Below are 17959 nucleotides of genomic sequence, written 5' to 3'. Positions count from 1 at the left end.
TCCCCAGAGTCCTCTTGGGTCCAGCTGTCCACGTGACACGTGGGGTTTTCCCTTGGAACGTGGGAGAAAGAACTCCAGATGCGGCTTCAGGAAAGAGGGTCCCTAGCCAGCCCTGCAGCTCATGTCAGCCCTGGGGACTCACGGGTCACTGGGTCAAAATGACTTGGAGCAGGAGGGCTGAGGAGGGGCCAGCCCCAGCCACCTGCAGGAATCCCATCAGGGCAAGCAACAGTGACGGTGCATGTCTTCCGGAGCCGTGAGTGAGAAAATGAAAGCAAGGCCCTTGAAAGAGCACCTGGCCCCCGACGAGGCTACAGGACGCGCTTGCCACGATTGTTATCATTATCCCTGCCCCTCCTCACCAGGTCTCTGCCCTGGCTTTTCTCACTTCATCCTCAGTGTGACTCTAAAGGGAGGCACTAGTGTTATCTGCATTTTAGAGACTAGAAATGGAGGTTCAAAGATATCTATCCACCCACCCACCCATCCATCCATCCACCCATTAGCCATCCATCCATCCAGTCCAATCCATTCCTCCTATAGCAGAGACCCAGTGCTGGGTACAGGCATACAGGGGTGAGTCAGTGGCTTTGACCCTGCCTTCATGGGGCTTCCAGTCTAGACAATTTTCTAATCTGTTAAATGGACATTATGGTGTCCATCTCCTGGAGCTGTTGGGAGAGTGAGTTTGCATGTATGGAAGGCCAGAGCATGGGCATCAGTATTAGTAAGGCAGGCGTCATTGGCTACAGGTGAAAACAAGGGTGGTAATGAACTGCCAGCCAATCCCCAGCCTCCATGGCCCACAGGGCAGGCCTGGTCTCCCACAGCTTCCAGCTCTGCCCTTGGCACCATGACCCAGACCAGGCTTTTCCACTATGAACATGCCAGGTAGGGAATTCTCTTGTGGTTCAGTAGTTAGGACTTAGCACTCTCACTGCCTGAGGCTCCGGTTTGATCCCGGGTTAGGGAACTAAGATCCTGCAAGCCCCGTGGTGTGGTCAAAATAAAAATTAAAAAATGAAACTAGAAACAAAAACCAAACAAACAGAAAACATGCCAGGTTCATTCCCAACTCAGGCTTTTGTTCAGGCTCTTCCACTCACCTGGAAGGCCCTTCCCTCTCTCCCCAAATCCTACCCGTCTCTCCAGATGCTCCCTTCTTACAACACACACACACGCGTGTGCGTGCGTGCATGCACATGCATGTATACACACATGCACATATATACACATGCATGCATGCAGATGCACGCATGCACATGCACGCATGCACAAACACACTTTTCTATCGTTCATTGGTCTCAGGTGTTCCGGGGAGCCAGCACCACCTCCTCCACACATCTGAGCTCCTATGGGTGCAGGGCCCAGGTTCTGGGGCTACAGAGGCCTGAGCTCAATCCCTGGCTCCTTCGCCGTCCTCTGCCTCCTCGCTTGCAGGATTATAGACCCCACCGCAGAGTGAGTGCTTCAGGCTGGGGTGGCTCCAGGCGTGCAGGAGGCACTTTATAAGGAAGAGGCCCTTAGGATGGTTCTGTTTCTTTGGTGCCCCTGCGTGTTCCACCTTTCCACCCTTCTTTGCCCCACGCTGCCCATGTAGCCGGAAGCCTCAGGTAAAAGGGCTCCTGAAGGGGGCAGGGCCTTCACCAAACCTCTCACCTTCATGGAGGAATTTCAGGAGGGGTGGCCTTTAGAAGGGGGAGAAATCTGGGGATGTGGGATTTCTGCCTTCTCCCTGAAATCACCACAAGCAGCAGGCTACTCACCAGAAGGGCAAGCCATGATGGTGGGGAAGTTCCCCATGACCCAGGTTTCAAAGTCAAGCCAGGGGAGTGATTGGAGGCTCAGTGAGGAAGGATTATGCCAGGAAAGGAGGCCTGATGCAAAGGTGTGACCCACGAGACAGCTCAGTGCTGGTGATGAGCACGGACAGACGCGGGTGGTCTACGCCCTTGGGTGGGAGCGTGACTAAGGCTTCCTGAAGCGTGGTTCGTGAGTAGCTAGCCCACGTTCTCCCCAGCCCTTCAGCGCTGCCAGGGGCTAGCCAGGTACCTCTCCCTGAGAAATTGCTCGAGTGCACAATGAGGCCAGGGCTGTTTGTGGAAACAAAGCAACGGAAACAATTTCAACGTCCACCAAGAGGGGACTACAAAGAAATGATGGACCAACTCACATCACAGAATACCGCGTGTGTACCTGTTAAAAAGACAGAGGTGGTTATACCTGTACAGGCACAAAAACCGTCCATCACACATTCAGTGAAAACAATGCATCCTGCAGGAGAAGACACACAGACTGTTACCATTTACCATTTATGTGAGAAGCACACCATCACTACAGACACATCAAAATCCGTACTTACAGATGAACAGATATGGATATAGACACAGGCACAGTGCTGTTTAATCATTTAGTCATGTCTGGCTCTTGCAACCCCATGGACTGGAGCTCACCAGGCTCCTCTGGTCCATGGGATTTCCCGTGGACAAGGATACTGGAGTGGGTTACCATTTCCTTCTCCAGAGGATCTTCCCGACCCAGGGATCGAACCCCCATCTCCTGGCAGTCTCCTGAATTGGCAGGCAGATTCTTGACCACTGAGTCACCAGGGAAGCCCCATAGATATAGGTATAGATAAAAATTGAGATATAGATTTAGAGGTATAGATATATACAAAGAGTAAAACTTTCAAAAGGATGCCAACTGACTGACAGAAATGTTTCAGGGAAATGGAATTCGAGAAGCTCAGGGAAATCATTCAGGCCTTTTTAAGAATATTCATTGGCTTGGATGCACCGGTTCTTACTTGCGACATGAGGGATCTTTCAACTGCGGTGTGTGAATTCTTAGCATGTGGGATCTAGTCCCCTGACCACGGCCCCCCTGCGTTGGGAGCACAGAGTGTTACCCATTGGATGGGCAGGGAAGTTCTTACTTGGGCTTTTATTGGCTACATTTTTATTAACGTTTGAAATATTACAATGAGAATATTTTCCTAAAATATGTATGTGATGCTAAATTTTTGAAGGAACCTGGCCACGTGGCTGGGAGCCTGAGTGAGGGCTGGGCCGGGGGCTCGTGGGGGGCAGGTCTGTAGGGTCAGGCTGGGTTCCTGAGGCCACACCTGGAGCCTTCCTAAACCAGCTGTGGCTCCTTCTCCCCATACTGCCCCGGCCAGAGGCAGAAAGAACTGGCTTTGGCAGCGGCAGCATAGCAGACTCCCTGGTCTGGAGGTAGAGGAACTTGGCCCACTTTCTCTGCCAGATGGGCCTACTTTTGCCCTGTGAGGCTGGGTGGCCCCTACAACCCAGCAGAGGGGGTGACCTCAGACAGGAGGGCAGAGCAGTGGACGGGGGACCCCACTAGCCCCCAGACCCGCATGTAGGGTGCTGTGTGGACCCTGAGGGTGTCTTCCCAGATGGCGCTTGCAGCTGAACCTGGCAAACACAGCACCAGGGGAGCCAGTGGCCCACCTGTGCCCCCGGGCACCTGGCCCTGGGGTGGATGCGGTCCAGGGGTGGGAGCGGGGAGAAGGCTGATGGTGGAACAATTCCTGGTTCTGAGCCCTGAGCTAGGCACTTTTCTTACTCTCAAACTTTGACCTTGTAATTTCGTTTGGGAGCAGGGGGAGGTGGTTTAAGTTTTGGGGTTTTTTGGCAGAGTTGGGGAGTTTTTTCGGTCAGATAATGAAAACAAAGTGTTAAAATAATTCTAATAATGCAAAGGTTATACAGTGACAAGTCATGCCCCTACTTTGCTCCCAGCCCGCCAGTTCCTTTCTAGGAGGATCCACTGGATGCAGAAGCAGGTGGGTGTGTTCAGAACCCGCCCTTCCCATACTAGCAGAAGCACACCGCAAAAACTGTTTTGTCCTTTGCCTTTTTCACCAAAAATATGCATTGTTTTAGAGCTTTTTCATAGCAGTCCATCCGAGCCAACTCATTCTTTTTCATGCCTGGACTTCCATGACATACAGAATTAAAAAAAAAAAAAAAACTAATTCATTAGTCTGGCTTAGTTGCAGCACGCGGCATCTTTCGTTGTGGTGAGCGAGGTCCTCTCTAAGTGGCACACGGGCTGCAGAGCGCACAGGCTCAGTGGTTGTGGCGCGCAGGCTTAGTTGTCCCACGGTGTGTGGGATCTTAGTTCCCCCACCAAGGATCAAACCCACATCCCCCTGCATTGGAGGGTGAATTCTCAACCACTCCAGCCTTCACCTGTAATCAGATCTGGAATCCTGGCCTCATGGTTTGGTGCCTGCCCCGTACTAACTTCTGTTCTGCACCACACTCCCGGGAGGCGTAGAGTTCCCCGTGTTAGAGATGAAGAAGCAAGGGTGACCACCTCGTTTGCCTGGGGACTGTCCCAGTTTTAGTTCTGAGAGTCCCGCCTCCCAGGAAAACCCTCATTCCCAGGCAAACTAGGGTGGTTAGTCGCCCTAAAGGAAGGCGAGGCTGGGAAGGGGAGGAAAGACTTTGTGAGTGGTCAGTGCAGGCCTGACATTGCAACTGTCCCCTTGGCATCGATGACATCATAGGAAGACCATGATAGCAGCGCCTGCTTAGTAAGTGATTCCCCATGCCAGCCCTTCACCGGGTCCTCACAACGGCCCCAAGAGCTAGACGGCAGGGCACTTTGCACAGGACCCGTGGGCGGCAAACCCAGTCTGCGTCCAGCTGCAGGGTCAGCTCCCTCTCAGCCTCCAGCCCTGGACCCAGAACAAAAAAGGCGAATGAATAAATGAAGCACTAACATTTATTATTCTTGTTTTATAGATGGAAAAACTGAGGCACAGAGAAGTTAAGTCACTGGCTTGAAGTCACACAGCTCAAAGCAGCAGGGTCAGGATTTGAACCCAAGTAGGCTCCAGAACCCGTGTAACTTTGCCCTCTTCTGGAATGTTCTTGCTCACATTATCTGTTAGTGCCCCCACCTCCAACTCCTCAGACTGATCCACCCACCCTGGCCATCACTGCCACGAACTTCCCCTTCCTTTCACGGCACTGCAGTGCCCGGGCCCCTGGTCCCAGCCTCCTTTCACAGGAGTCTTGCCTCCAGCTCCTCAGTCCACGCCTCCCTCTGTCCCCCTGGACTGGAGGCTCGTCCGGAACCCAGAGTCTGAGTTTCAGCCTTGCCCCACGGACTTTGTTTCATTGGTTCATTCATTCATCTGGCTCTTCATTCCTTTGCTCAACAAACATTTACTGAAACTGAAATGAGCCAGCTCAATCCCCGGTGCTGGAAATTCAAAGATGAAACTAGCCTGGGCCTTGTCCTCAGGGGACAAAGAAAACCAGACAAAGACATAGCGCTCGCAACCCAGTGAGACAGCAGCTCTGAGGAAGGTGGCCTGGGCACAGCAGCAGAGGCGGGTGGGCGTGGGGGCTCCCAACCCTGGGGCTCTGGGAAAGCTTTCTTTAGAAGGCTTTGTCGGGCATCTGCAAAGATGAGGAATAGGTAGCCAGACAGGGAATCAGGGAGAGAGAGCTGGGGGTGGGGGCCTGGAACAGCTCGGACAAAGCAGCTGGGACGTAGCAGAGAGCGTGCAGTATCCAGAAAGGGCAAGGTGTTCCTTCCAGCTGGGGCCAGGCTATCCTCGGGCGGGGACACGTGGCCCTGGGAAACCCACCTCCTCTCCTGGTTACCCAGCCAGCTCTGCACCCAGCAGGGCTTCCAAGAATCTCATGTCTAAGAATTAATCAGGAAAAAAAACACAATAATCAGCGATGTGGACATGGAATTATGTATGTGTGGAGGCTGTTTATCACGGTGTTCTTTGTTAAAGCAAACAAATGGAAACAGCCTCAGTGCCGAGCACTGAGAAATGTTCTCCTAGCCAGGAGTTCACTGCCGGCTGGAGTCCTCTGAAGGGCTTAGAAGTCAGGTTTTCAGAGATTATTTCGTGCTACCAGAAAATGCATCTGATGTGATTTTAAGAGAAAAAAAGAAATAGCAAGATGCACACTATTTTATTATTCTTGGGATGTATCTATATACACGTGCGTATCAGGAAGAAATGTATCCAATGCTTCACAGTGGTTATCTCTGGTGATGGGCTAACCTAGGGGTTGTATTTCCTTTTTACAAATAATTTCCTGTGTTCTCTGATTTTGCAACAGTGAACCAGTCTCACTTTTGTTTTCGGAGTCTGATTCTAGGAGACAAGCTCTGTGAGGCCAGGACTTCCTTTTCCAGCCTCCTCTGAACTCTACCTCCTGGCCTACCAAGAAATTTCCACTGGGACTTCCCTGGCAATGCAGGGGACAACAGGTTCCATCCCTGATTGGGGAACTAAAATCCCACATGCCATGAAGCAACTAAGCCCTCACGCCGCCACTAGAGAGTTCGTTCACCACAAAGAAAGTGCAAGGACGATCCTGGTGCTACAACTAAGACCCACGGCAACCGAATAAATAAAAAGTAATTTTTACAAAAGAGCCCTCCACTGACCCACACAGACCCACCTATTCCCCAGCATTCCTGTGCATTTCCTTGGCTATACCTCTGCCAGCCCTTCCCTTTCCCTCCCTCTCTGGTGAAACATCCCTGGCCTCCCACTGCCTCCGTCTCCTTCCTCCGAGGATCTGGCGTACGTGGAGCGCCCACGCCATGAAGGCTGGGTTTACCCACCCAGCTCCTGCAGCAGACCCTAAGCTGCTGGAGAGAAGGACCTGCCTTTTCTCCCCCAAACACTTCAACTGGGGACCAGATTTATTGTATTTATTCCCCCTAACACTTTATTTTGAAAATGTCTAAGCCTCCGAGACACAGTAAGACAAACACCCACATGCCCTTCACTTAGATTCTTCACTAGTCACTTCTTCCATCCCTCACCTGGTCTTGCTGACCCAGGGCAGATATCTCAGGCCAGGGCTGGGGCTTGGAAGGTGCTCGGCACCCACTGGAAGGAAGCAAAGAAGGAACAAGGATACAGTGTTGCTCCGCTCTCAGCCCTCTGCCCCAGCGAAGAGCCCTGCAAGGCGAAACATAGCTCTTTCTAAAAGGCGGACACAGCGGAGTCACTTACCTGATTGGAGGCCGGCTGTCCACAGTCAATGCAGACCCTTTTTGGACACCCAAGGCCCCTCTGGCCCTTCTGGCCTCCTCATCACTGACCCTGGGAGGCAGCCTTGCCTCCACACCAGCCCGCTCCCCACACTCTGTGGCATTTGGGTCTTGGAGCCTCTGCCCTTCTCGCTTACCTGGCGTGGACACACAGCCTCGCCTTCCACGTCCTCAGAGAAGCAGAGGCTTTCCTCGGCCTCTGTAGGGGGACCCCCTCACGCTGGTTTGCCCAGGAATTTACTGTTGAGCACTGAAAGTCAGGCGTCCTAAAAATCCCTTAGCCCCTGGCAGACCTCAGTGGCTCTCACAGGGTGGATCAGACCCCGTTGCCGGGAGTAACTGTCTGTGAGCCACTCTGGGCGAGCCGCTTCCCCACGCCCCGCCAAAGCCACCGAACAGGCCCAAGGCAAGGTTTGCTGATGCTGGTTGACCGCCTCAAGGAACGATGAATGAATGCCTATGAATGAATAGATGGACGGGTGAGCAAACAATAACACTCTCTCCTTTGAATCTTTGCTCAAATGTCACCTTCTCTGTGGGGCCTTCCCTGGTCACACTGTCTCACATGACAAGTCCTCTCCCCAGGACCACCACCACTTCCTGCTGTCCCAGCTTCCTCGGTGTCGACCACCAGGCGACATTCCCCATATGTCACTGTTCATTTTCTCTGGGGTCTGTCTCTCCCACTAGAGTGTTAGCTCTACCAGGACAGGAGTTTCGTCAGCCTCGTTTACTGTCATATCCCCAGTGCCTAGAACAGTAGGTGGTCAGCAGGTATCAGTGGAATGAATGAACGAATGAATGAATCTGCATTTTCCTGCAAAAGGTGGACCCTCTTGGCCTTCCTCTCACACATTTGGTCTTCAGGGCAACTTGCTCCACAGACATCAGCATGCATGGTGTCAGTGGGTGGAGACGGGGTTGTAGGAAGGAGAGTGCCCCATCTGATGGCCTGATGGAGGAGGGGCAGAGGCCGGGATAAGAGCCTCAAAAGCCCTTACACCCAGATGTACATGAAGCCGAAGGCCCAGCATTTGGGGATGGGGTCTCTGGGGCAGGACGCCCTGCACTTTGCAACAGTCCTAGAAGGCCAGGATCACAGAAACCACGGCCAACATACGTTAAATACTCGTGATGGCTCAAGCAGAGTTCTGGGCTCTTTATGTGTGTTTTGTTTTCTCACTTGATTCTCAGATCTCTGAGAGGTGTTGTTGCCCCTAATTTGCAGATGAGGAGACTGAGGCTGGGGAAGCTGAGCACCTTTCTCAGGGGGCCGCAGCTAGTAAGTGCGGAGTCAGAATCAGACTCTAGAGCCCACTGCTGACCTCGGTGCCCTTGAGAAGGAAGGAGGCTCAGAGAGGTGGAGTCCCACTAGGTGGCTGGCCTGGGGTGGTGCCAAGGGTGACCAAGGGGAGGGGGGCAGGAGGCAGGGGAGGAGGACAGAGACCCTGGACCGGGCAGGCTGGGATCCATGTGCCAGAAGTGCAGAGCAGCTGCCCAGGATGCGGAGACTAGAGGGATCAGGCTTGGCTGGGGAGACGGGGGCAGGCTTCTTAGTGGAGGTGTCCTCTCTTCCTCTCTTGGAAGTGGGTATGGAAGCCGTGAGCGACCGTCTCCCAGCCCTCACATGGGCTGCACAGCAGTGTGATAAGGCCAGGCTGGGCAGTGGCCCCTCTCCCTGCCACTCCTCCTGGGCCCCCATCACCATGGTGATACCAAAACTTATTCCTGGTGGCACCAAAGCTTATTCTGTGTCAGAAGGTGGCTGAGTGCCTCAGGGCGCTCTAAGTTACCTAATTCTTGCGTGTGTGCGTGCTCAGTCACTTCAATCGTGTCTGACACTTTGCGACCCCATGGACTGTAGCCTGCCAGGGTTGCTATCCATGGGATTCTCCAGGCAAGAATATACTGGAGTGGATTGCCATTTCCTTCTCCAGGGGCTCTTCCCAACCCAGGGATCGAACCCGCGTCTCCTATGTCTCCTGCATTGCAGGCAGATTCTTTACCACTGAGCCAACAGGGATGCCCCTATCTAATATCTTCCACTCTCCTAATACAGACAGAGAAACCCAGTTCACACAGAGAAGAAACTGCCCAAGACACCAGCAGAGTAGGGTTTCCAACCTCAACTGTCTGGCTCCAGGGTCTGTGCCCCTAACATCTGCCCATACTTGGGGCCCCAGCTTACCCTGGCTCCCACCCTGCCAGCCTGTGCATCCCAGCAGGCACTGCATTCAAGGCTCTACTGTGACCCCACAGAGGACTCAGTGTACAAGGCACACACCAGCACAGCCCGTGATTAAATCATACAGCAGTCACGTCCCCATTTGGATACCCTGCTCCAGGTCTGGGGAAAAGTAACACTCCCTCATTTGGATAGAATGCAGGCCTTTTCAAAATCATCCTATCAGGGGTGGGAGGTAGGAGGGAGGTTCAAGAGGGAGGGACATCTGTATACCTACGGCTGATTCATGTTGACGTATGGCAGCGCTCTGCTGTGCTTGGTTACTCAGTCATGTCCGACTCTTTTCGATCCCATGGACTGTACCCTGCCAGGCTCCTCTGTCCATGGGATTCTCCAGGCAAAAATACTGGAGATTATACCAACTCCAGGGGATCTTCCCGACCCAGGAATCTTGAACCGGGGTCTCCTGCATTGCCGGTGGATTCTTCACCAGCTGGGCTACCAGGAAAGCCTGCTGTATTGGCAGAAAGCAATATTATAAAGCAATTATCTTTCAATTAAAAATAAATAAAATTTTTAAAATTCCTTCTTTGGAGGGCAGAGAAGCAGCAAGAGCACAGGCTTTCAACCAGTAAGCCTGGAAATGACCCCTAGGTCCACCCTCACATGTTTGAAAAGGTCAAGTGACTGCACCTCCCCGAGGCTTGGTTTCCTGTTCCGTTCACAGGAGGTGGACAACAGTCATTGTGAGGATTCAAGGAGACACCACGAGAAAGGGCTGGGCACACAGTAGGAGCTCCGAAAAGTGGTGCTTTCCACTGAGGGTCACAACAACCCCCAGGGCTCTCCCAGGGTCTGAACCTGACCCCGGGCCTACTTTTAAACTATGAGTTTTTTTTTTTTTTAATTAAAGAAAGATTTATTTATTTGGCTGTACCAGGTCTTAGTTGTGGCACATGAGATCCTTCTTTTTTTTAAGTTACAGCACGTGGGATCTTTAGCTGTGGTATGTGGGATCTAGTTCCCTGACCAGGGATAGAATCCGGGACCCTTGTATTGGAATCTTAGCCACTGGACCACCAGGAAAGTCCCCAAACTATGGATGTTTGGAATCACGGTACATGTGAAGTTTACAGAACACACAGAAATGAGCTGCCCCTGGTTGGAGCACTCCAGGCTGGCACAACTCTCATCTTGCCCTCCCGCCAAACTTGTTTATTTTTAGTTGAAGGAAAATTGCTTCATAATATTGTATGGCCTCTGCCATACATCCGTATGAGTCAGCCACAGGTATACACGTGTCCCGTCCCTCTTTAACCTTCCTCCCACCTCCCAACCCTTCCTGCCCCTCTAGGTTGTTATGGAACCCAGGTTTGAGCTCCCTGAGTTGTACAGTGAGTTCCCACTGGCTACCTCTTTCACTCGTGGTGGTGTACATGCTTCCATGCTGCTCTCGCCGCCCGTCTCACCATCGCCTCCCCTCTGCGCCAGTGTCCGTGAGCCCGCAACCGCCACCGTGACAGGGCCTCTGCTTCCGCAGTGTCTTCCTCAGGCCGGGGGCTGCACCAGGTCCCAGGGGAGCGGGACTCCCCAAAGGAGTCTCCTTTCCTCCTCACAGCTTCTTCCGCAGGGCGTCCTTCATTTACCCCACCTCACAGGGGGGAAGACCAAGGCTCTGAGCCACGAGGTAGCTTCCCACAGCCCACAGCCAGCGGGCAGCAGAAGTAGGATTTGTTTTCACGTAGAGGTATATTTATTGACATGGAAAAATGTTTACAATCTATTATTAAATGAAAAAGCAGCATATAGGGCAACAGAGTATAATTTGAAAGAGCATCGTTAAAATGTTAACAGTGGTTGTCTCTAGGTGAGAGGATTATGGACCTACCTTTTTTTCCTTTTTCTTCTGCTTATGTGTATTTCCTAATTTTTTATAGCAGCTTTCTGGAGTTATAATTCACACAGCATACAATTCACCCATTTGGTGTCCCATTCAATGGCTTTTTAGTTTATTTAGAGTCGTGCAACCATCACCACGGTTCTCTTTTTTAAGTATTTATTTATTTGACTGCGCTGGGTCTTAGTCGGGCACTCGTGGTCTTAGTTGCAGTACACCGGATCTTTAGCTGCGGCACGTGAACTCTCAGTTGCAGCAGGTGGGATCTGGTTCCCTGACCAGGGTTTGAACCCAGGCCCCCTGTATTGAGTGTAGAGTCTTAGCCACTGGGCTACCAGGGAAGGCCCAACACTGTTTTCAAATATTAGCATCATCCCTCTCCTCAAAACCCCTACCCGTTAGCAGCCACTCCCCACTTCCCCAAACCCCCTATAGATTTGCACGTTCTAGACAACTCACACAAAAGGATTAATGCATGCGGTCTTCATGACTGGTTTCTTTCACTCAGTATAATGTTTTGAAGTCTCACCCATGTTGTAGTGTGTATCAGAAAGTCATTTGTTTTTATGGCCAAATAGTATTCCATATTATATTTATCAATTCATTTGTGCAAAGGCATTTACATTATTTCTACCTTTTGGCTATTGTGAATAATGCTGCTATTAACATTTGTGTCATTTTTGGGGGTGGACAGGTGTTTTTAATTCTCTTGGATAGATATCTCAGAGCGCAATTGCTGAGTCATAGGTAACTTCAAGTTCAAGCTTTTGAAGAACTTTCAGACTGTTCTCCAATAAGACTGCACCATTTTACATCCCCACCAGATAAGGGCACGGTTTCACTACATCCTTGCCAACATATGTTGTTATCTATCTTTCTGATTCTAGCCGTCTAGTGGGTGTGAGGTGGTATCTCATGAGGTTTGGATTTGCATGTCTCTGATGTTCAAGCTGGATTTAGAAAAGGCAGAGGAACCAGAGATCGAATTGCCAACATCCGTTGGATCATAGAAAAAGCAAGAGAGTTCCAGAAAAATGTCTACTTCTGCTTTATTGACTATGCCAAAGCTTTTGACTGTGTGGATCACAACAAACTGTGGAGAATTCTTCAAGAGATAGGAATACCAGACCACCTGACCTGCCTCCTGAGAAATCTGTATGCAGGTCAAGAAGTAACAGTTAAAACCGGACATGGAACAATGGACTGGTTCCAAATTGGGAAAGGAGTATGTCAAGGCTGTATATTGCCACCCTGCTTATTTAACTTATAAGCAGAGTACATCATGCGAAATGGCAGGGTGGATGAAGCACAAGCTGGAATCAAGATTGCTGGGAGAAATATCAATAACCTTACATACGCAGATGACACCACCCTTATGCAGAAAGCGAAAGAGAACTAAAGAGCCTCTTGATGAAAGTGAAAGAGGAGAGTGAAAAAGCTGGCTTAAAACTCAACATTCAAAAAATGAAGATCATAGCATCCGGTCCCATCACTTCATGGCAAATAAATGGGGAAACAGTAGAAACAGTGAGAGACTTTTTCTTCTTGGGCTCCAAAATCACTGCAGATGGTGACTGCAGCCATGAAATTAAAAGACGCTTGCTCCTTGGAAGAAAAGTTATGACCAACCTATACAGCATACTAAAAAGCAGAGATATTACTTTGCCCACAAAGGTCTGTCTAGTCAAATCTATGGTTTTCCAGTAGTCATGTATGGATGTGAGAATTGTACCATTAAGAAGGCTGAGCACCAAAGAATTGATGCTTTTGAATTATGGTGTTGGAGAAGACTCTTGAGAGTCCCTTGGACAGCAAGATCAAACCAGTCAATCCCAAAGGAAATCAGTCCTAAATATTCATTGGAAAGACTGATGCTGAAGCTCCAATTTATGTCCACCTGACGCGAAGAACTGACTCATTGGAAAAGACACGGATGCTGGGAAAGATTGAAGGCAGAAGGAGAAGGGGACGACAGCGGATGAGATGGTTGGATGGCTTCACCGGCTCAATGGACATGAGTTTGAGCAAGTTCCAGGAGATGGTGAAGGACAGGGAAGCCTGGCGTGCTGTAGTCCATGGGGTCACAAAGAGTTGGCGTGACTGAACTGATGGTTCATGGTGTTGAGTGTCTTTCATGTATTTGTGGGCTCTTTATATGTCTTCCTTGGAGAAATCTCTACTCGGATCCTTGACTATTTAAAAAATTTGGTTATTTTTATCTTTATTATTAAGATATTGGAAGTAGGATTTGGAGCCAGGTCCTGCTGTACCAGGGCTTCCCAGGTGGCGCTAGTGGTAAAGAACTGGCCTGCCAACGCAGGAGATGTAAGAGACGTGTGTTCTATCTCTGGGTTGGGAAGATCCCCTGGAGGAGGGCATGGCAACCCAGTCCAATAATCTTGCCTGGAGAATCCCATGGACAGAGGAGCCTGGGAGGCTACGGCCCATGGGGTCGCAAAGAGTCGGACACGACTGAAGCGACTGAGCACACACACCGCTGGACCAATAGATCCTGCACTTGCAGGCGTGCACCTCTGCCTCCAAGGAGCTCTGGATGCTCGCTGGAGGCTTGCCCACCCTTGGGACAGGTGAAGGCCAGCACAGCCACCCAGCCTGGAGGGGGGCCAGGTGCACAGCAGACGCCCAGGTCCACGGGTGAACAACTCTATCTCCAGGAACTGGTGAGCTGAAGGGAGAGAAAAAACACTCAGGACAAAAAGTCTGCACCCCAGAAGGAAGACACTCCCAAGGTCTTGTTCCAGGAGGCAGAGATAAAGCCCTGAGTGCCTAGAGGCCACCATGACAACTCCTCATGTCTTCGGTGGTGATGACCTCTCTGCCAATTTTCACACTACTGACTGTTGGCCCACGTGAGACCGGGAAGGGGAGGCCCAGGAGATTAGCAGGGAACTGTAGATGATATCTGTCCAGAGCAGGCTGCAGTGGGTGTGCAGGGGCAGCAGCCAGTCAGGGGAGAGCAGAGCCTGAGGGGGCATGACCCCACAGCAGTGCCTCTGCCCTGGCCACAAGGACCCACTGCTTTGTCACCAAGGGCACCTGTATCTTGAACACCCAGCTCTGGAGTCCAGCTGCCTGAGTTCAAATGTCAATCCCACCACCTCCTTGCTGTGTAACTGGGCACGATACTTTCCCTCTCTGAGCCTTGGATCCCCTCTGAGATTCTCCTGTGGAATGAAGCTTGGAACAAAGCTCATCAGGGTGAGGATGAAATGAGAGCATCACGGGGCCTTAACTCGGCCTCTGGTGGAGCCAGGCTGTGGACGGCACAGCTCACCCATGGGGCGTCCCCACCCCCTGCACTCAGAGTCAGAGACTGTCACCCTGGGGAACAGCAGGCACAGACTCTCCTGAGAACTTTAGAGACCAGCCACTTGCCGGGAGCTGCTCCCTCAGACAGGAGCTTCATGCAGGGCTGCAAGGGCCGGGCAGCTTTTGGGGCCCTGTGGACCCCAGAAGGTGGACCGTGCAGTGGCTGTGAGAGCAGCCCCTCACTCAGGCAGCCTGGCTTCAGATCCTAGCACCACCACTTACCAGCTGTGAACCTGGACCAGGACTTGTCTCTCTGTGCCTTGGTTTACGCTTGAGGAAGCCAGTGAAGACGACAACAGTCCTTACCTTCTAGGGTGGTATGAAGATTAAATGTGTTAATAGGGAAAATGGGGATAAAGTCTTCCCAGGTGGCTCAGTGAGGAAGAATCTGTCTGCCAATGCACTGGATGCAGGAGACGCCGGTTCAATCCCTGGGTTGGGAAGATCCCCTGGAGAAGGAAATGGCAACCCACTGCAGTATTCTTGCCGGAAAATCCCATGGATGGAGGAGCCTGGAGGGCTGCAGTCCATGGGGTCGCAAAGAGTCAGACACGACTGAGTGACTGTGTGCACACACACACACACATGGATAAAGTCTTACTTTAAAATAAAGGCGAGAGTGGGACTTCCCTGGTAGTTCAGAGGTTGAGAATCTGCCTTCCAACGCGGGGTACGTAGGTCTGATCTCTGGTCAGGGAACTAAGACCCTATGTGCTGCTGGGCATCCAATAGGCTCACAGGCCACAGCTAGAGCAAGTCCACATGCCCCCAAGAAGAGCCCATGTGCTGTAGCAAAGACCCAGCATGGCCAAATAAAATAAATAAGCACACAAATAAAGGTGAGCGCATCTTCTGAATTTTTTTTCTCCGAACCCCACACTCCTCAAGATTCTTCCAGAGTCCTAAGATTCCTTCAGCTCTGATATGTGGAGTGGCGCAAACTTCTTTACTATGTTGAAAATGAAAGTGGCTCAGTCTTGTCCAACTCTTTCCAACCCCATGGACTACTGGAGTGGGTAGCCTTTCCTTTCTCCAGGGGATCTTCCCAACCCGGGGATGGAAGCCAGGTCTCCTGCATTGCAGGCGGATTCTTTACCAGCTGAGCCACAGGGAAGCCCCTTTACTATTCTGTTACCTCCCAAAGTAGGTTTCAGAGCCCGCTAAGCCTGTGAGATGGTCCAGGATAATTGAAAAGGACCCTCAGAGAGGCCTGGCTGCTGTGTAGACAGAGCGGCTGCCTCTAGAACTTCACCAGTGCACATGAAAGGCTCTGAGAAACCCCGCAGAGGAGAAACCATGTCGGGTGGTTAAGTCAGTGTTTTCCCGAATTTATTAGACCATAAACACCCTTTTCTGCCCAATACCAATTTAACATCCTCCTGGAAAAACACTGATGGTCAAGGTCATTTCTAGCTTGTAGTTTCTGCCTCACAGAAGAGACAGAAGGTTTTCTAAAGATTTTTCATCCCTGCATTGGAGAAGCCCCTGCCAGTTTTTCCAGCACTTTGACACTCGCCCACAGAAAAGCTCTGCACGCCTGCGATACACCCTCAGCCCTGCTCCCTGGGGCAGAGAGGACCAGGTGGAGAAGGCCCCCTCATGGAAGCCCCCAGGACTGGCCCAGCTCCCTTCCACCCCCTGCAGCCGCCTCCGGCTCCAGACCAGACGGCACGCCCAGAACACTGTCAGGACAGTAGGCGGTGTCTTCTGGGAGCCTTCTAGAGAAGCAGTTGCCAAAAAGGAGCTGCTGTGGGTTGAGCCAGCCCAGCCTCAGGCAGGGGAGATGCTTTAGGAGGCCCTGGGGCCGCCAGCCTCCATCAGGAGGGTCAGCACCACTTCCTAATACAGTCGCTTCCCCGTCCCCCTGTAAGTGTTTCTGCAGTTCTAATATTTGGCGACCAGAGTACATCTCCCCACTGGCCGCGTGAGCACAGGACAAGTGCCAAAATTCATCTCCAGGCCTGTGGGGTTTGGAAAAATGAGCTGAATCAGTGAGTCAGTGGAGGAGAGTTCCATTTATTGAGCACCTACCACATTCTGGGTGCTTTGTGTAAGAAGCTCTGCCATTATGATGAGATCTCAATTCTGATAATAACCCCATTTTACAGACAGGGAAACTGAGGCTCACGGTGGTGAGTTAACATGACCAGGGACAAAGCAGAGCTTGGATTCAAACCCAAACCTGGTTTCGACTCCCTAATTTCCCACATGCCCACCCCCACCCTGCACCCCATCGTGCTGTTTCTGGGCAGCCTGGCTGAGACCACTGACAGCTGCTACATACTGTGTTTCTGACCTCGCCCCCTAGGCCCCACTCATTATTAACCCAGGCTCCCCAGGCTGGGGTATGAGGATGGGAATCAGGGGGAGAAAAACAGTCTGGCTCCTAATGCTCTGGCCCATGAAGAAACTGACATTTGGGTTTGTTAATCCCTGTCCTGGGCTTCCCTGGTGGCTCAGATGGTAAAGAATCTGCTTGCAATACGGGAGACCTGGGTTCGATTCCTGGGTCTGGAAGATGCCCTGGAGAAGGAAATGGCAATTCACTCCAGTATTCTTGCTTGTAAAATCCCATGGACAGAGGAGCCTGGCGGACTGTAGGCCATGGGGTAGCAAAGAGTTGGACACGACTGAGAGATTAACATTTCACTTCACAGCCCATGTCCTGGAGAACTGGCTGTCTGGGCCCCAGTCCCCTGATCATCCTTCGTACATGGACTGGGAGATGTAGGAAAAAAAATCAGTTTTCTGAGTCTGCTAAGCTGAAGGCCAGCCCACCAGCCTGAGGTAACCCTGCCAACCCAAAGACCACCCCCCTGGGAACCCAGCCAGAGCTGGCAACCAGGGCTGGGCCCCTTTTCTCTTTGCCATTCCTATGGCTCTTGGCTGCAGCCTCCTTTCCTGCCTCCTGCCTCGCCCACCTCTCAGGGTCCTGGCACACAGCCTAGGGGGTTAGGCCCTCTGCACAGACCTTGGGAAACCCCTCTCTCCTACCCGACTCCCCAGAATTCCTTCAGCAGTGGGGCTGTGGGCTGGGGAGAGGGCGGATGCTCCACCTATCTGTCTCCGGGGGGGCCCTCACCTGCTCTGTCTGCACAGCTGCAGGGAAGGGACATCCCACCTGGAGTTCCCGGCCCACCCTCACCTGGCCACACCGTTCCATCTGCCCTTTACAGGAAGTGCCCATTGGACACTGTGGGAGAGCAACCTCCCAAGTGCCACTGTGTGCCAGAGCCTCTCCTTCACCTGAGCTCATCCTCAAGCCATCTGATAGCAGGCTTCCTTATCTCCATCCTGAGTGGGGAGCCAGTTCATGGAGAAGACAGGGACTTGTGCCAGGCCATGCAGCCAGGCAATGCCAGGCCTCTCTCCCGGGGGTGGCTGACTCTGGAGTTGGGGGTTCCTTCCCCTACTACAGTACAGGGCTCAGGGATGCAGGTTCAGGATCAACACTGCTGGGCTAGAGTTCTGGCTCCTCCACC

The sequence above is a fragment of the Bubalus bubalis genome, chromosome 14 (genome assembly GCF_019923935.1).
Source record: "Bubalus bubalis isolate 160015118507 breed Murrah chromosome 14, NDDB_SH_1, whole genome shotgun sequence".
Lineage (NCBI taxonomy): Eukaryota > Metazoa > Chordata > Mammalia > Artiodactyla > Bovidae > Bubalus > Bubalus bubalis.
This window is presented reverse-complemented; position numbering follows the sequence as displayed.